At 38.3% G+C, this 2,737-nt stretch overlaps 1 non-coding gene across 1 annotated transcript; it reads right to left on the bottom strand.

Moving 5' to 3' along the window:
- Positions 1-2,270: 2,270 nt before the first annotated feature.
- LOC145080695 (small nucleolar RNA R71) lies at positions 2,271-2,377 on the bottom strand. The gene has a single exon (XR_013695285.1). It is a non-coding gene; the product is annotated as a small nucleolar RNA R71 (small nucleolar RNA).
- Between the last annotated feature and the right edge of the window lie 360 nt (positions 2,378-2,737).

Below are 2,737 nucleotides of genomic sequence, written 5' to 3'. Positions count from 1 at the left end.
TGTGAAACCAAATCGTCCATAACTGAATCGGGAGTACTCTAGTTTTCTCATTGAGATTTTCATTTTTGATTGATAAATTTCCAAGATTCTGTTTGATTTTTTTTCTTTAATCTTTTTTCTGACAATTGCTAGTAATACTTTTCTTTTTATTGATTGCTTTTACACAAAGTTTAACCACAAACTCCTTGGGGATTCGACCCGACTTACCCTATCTACTTAGGTTAGTTGGTTTATTATTGATTGATACAACAACATCGATCAAAATTTGGCGTCGTTTCTGGGGAGATTGTGCACTTGAACTATTGTGTTTAAGTAGTTATAGTTTTTTAATTTCATATTTAATTCTCGTTTGTAGTTCACGTTTGTTTTATTTATGTTGTGCAGGCACACTAGTCCATGCATACAAGACATAGCGGACGCTCTTCACCGCTTGCATTTGATCCTGAAATCGAATGAACAGCTCGCTCAAATCGGGTCGCCAGAAGGAACATCAACACTATGAGTGTAGATAACATTGTCATGGAAGATGTGGTCGAGGGGCATGTGGATGCAGCCAACAATCCTCCACCACTAGTTCCACCACCGGTTCCTTAATTCCCAAACAACAACAATAATGGGAATAATGGGAATAACAACAATGTCGGTGCACAAATCATCCAACCGGTACAGCCACAACCGAATAGAAACAACCGTGGCCAAAATGGTGGAAACGGAGTAAATTGGGCACAAAATATGGGAGGCAATGTAGGAAACCATAACGGTGGTCATGTCAGAAATCATAACCAAAATCCTAGAAATGTCGTTGGTCCTCAATTCGGTAATGGTGGTAATGGTGGTAACGAGGATGACTGGGATTTTGATGATGGAAGTGATAATGGACTTGGTTGGAATCAGAACCACAACGGTGGTAATAGGCGGAATCAAGGCAATCGGGGTGGAAACGGGAACTACAACAATAACTTGAACAGCCAGAATTTCCCCAATGGTGGCAACAATGACTACAACGATGGGTTCGGAAATCACGGCTTTGGGAATCAATACCGAAGGAATCCAAATGGTGGATTCAACAATGAAAATGGAGTATACTACAATGAAGGTAACCAATTCCCTCATCTTTACTTTTCGCAGCCTAATAGAAAATCTGAGGCGTCTCATTTTTAGCCGGGAGAGTATGATGATGCTTCGCCGATACTCTTCGCAGAAGGAAATGAGCATCATGTGGAAGTAAGACCACAACTAATTATTGTCTTACCCGTCTTTAGACGCCATAAAACTGATGATCCATACAATTGATGGGTTTTAGCCATAAGAACTTTCCTATGTGCGCATGCAAAACCCTAATGCTTGGATCTAGGTTTCTCTAATTAAACATGCTTTGAATCCAAGACTTCTAATGACTATTTAGGTATAAGAACAATACAAAATCAGATCTAGAAGTTTACCTTTGAATCTCTTGTTTCATCTTGTTGTCTTGAAGCTCTAGAGTCACAATTGTCACTCCTCTAATGGCTTACAAACACCAACTAGCAAGGAGGATGATTTGAGAGAGAGGAGAGGGATTAGAAATCGGCCAGGGGTTCTTTAATTTAGAAGAGGTGTCGATTTCCCTTGCCCTAGGGGTCTATTTATACTTGTAAGGCTCCTAGGGTTTCACCCTTAAACCCTAGTCGGATAATCTTTCCTTAAAGCAATCCAAATCCTTTCCTTAGATAAGCCTTGGACGAATTTGAGGCTATCCCAAGCCCTAGAATTCGTCCATCCTCTATCCAATAAGGATTTCCAGCCCAAAGTGTAACTATCAAACAATTGACAGTTTATACCCTCTTATTTAATTAATCTCTTTAAGTCACCAAATTAATACTAATTAATTTATGACTTATATTAATCAAATAACAATATTATTATTCCTTATATTATTCTCATAATATATTAATAATATTTATTCTCTCATAATAAATCATCCTGTCAAGTTGCTATGGTGAAGGCAACCCAAAAGGACCATGCACAATCGGGTCAAATACTTGCCCAATATAGTTGCAGCCTTAGACACTATTCCAACAACAATCACCTCTATGATATCCTTGCAATTGCTAACGTGAATACTCCGCGAGGAACTAATAGAGAATCCTTTAGACTTCACTTATTTCCGTTCACTTTAAAAGAAAAAAAGCTAAGTATTGGTTCGCTTCTCTTGCCCCCCATAGTATTACTACTTGGGAGCAATTAAAAACTAACTTTTTCAAGAGTTTTACCCTGCTAGTAAAACAATGGAAATAAGAAAAGAGATACAAGATTTTGCACAAAAACCAAATGAAGAATTTCATGATGCATTTGAACGCCTCAAGGAATTGTTGCTTTCATGCCCCCATCATGAATTTCCCTGTTGGCAACTTGTACGTTTCTTTTATGATGGAGTCAAAACTGCCAATCAAACCATGATTAATGCCTCGTCTGGCGGCCCTATTATGATGCAAGATAGTGAAGATGCTTGGCGATTCTTGGAGCAATTGAGTCATGGTTTAAAAAAAACTACTCAGCTAAGAAACGGGACAACCCAGTTTCATCTGCTGCTTTAGTTGGACTAGACAAAAACTGGAAAAATGAAGTCAAAACTGATATTAATTCTTTAAATAAAAAATTTGACTTACTACTCTCTAGTCTAGGCAAAGAGAAAGGTGTGTTTTTTTCGCAGGGACAGAAGATATGTGTAAGCTGTGGAGATTCAGGACACATTGCA

Source organism: Lactuca serriola, chromosome 1, assembly GCF_051521515.1.
Source record: "Lactuca serriola cultivar US96UC23 chromosome 1, Lser_US96UC23_V15, whole genome shotgun sequence".
Taxonomy (NCBI): Eukaryota; Viridiplantae; Streptophyta; class Magnoliopsida; order Asterales; family Asteraceae; genus Lactuca; species Lactuca serriola.
Note: the sequence above shows the minus strand (reverse complement) of the source record. Positions and strands in the feature narration are given on the sequence as shown.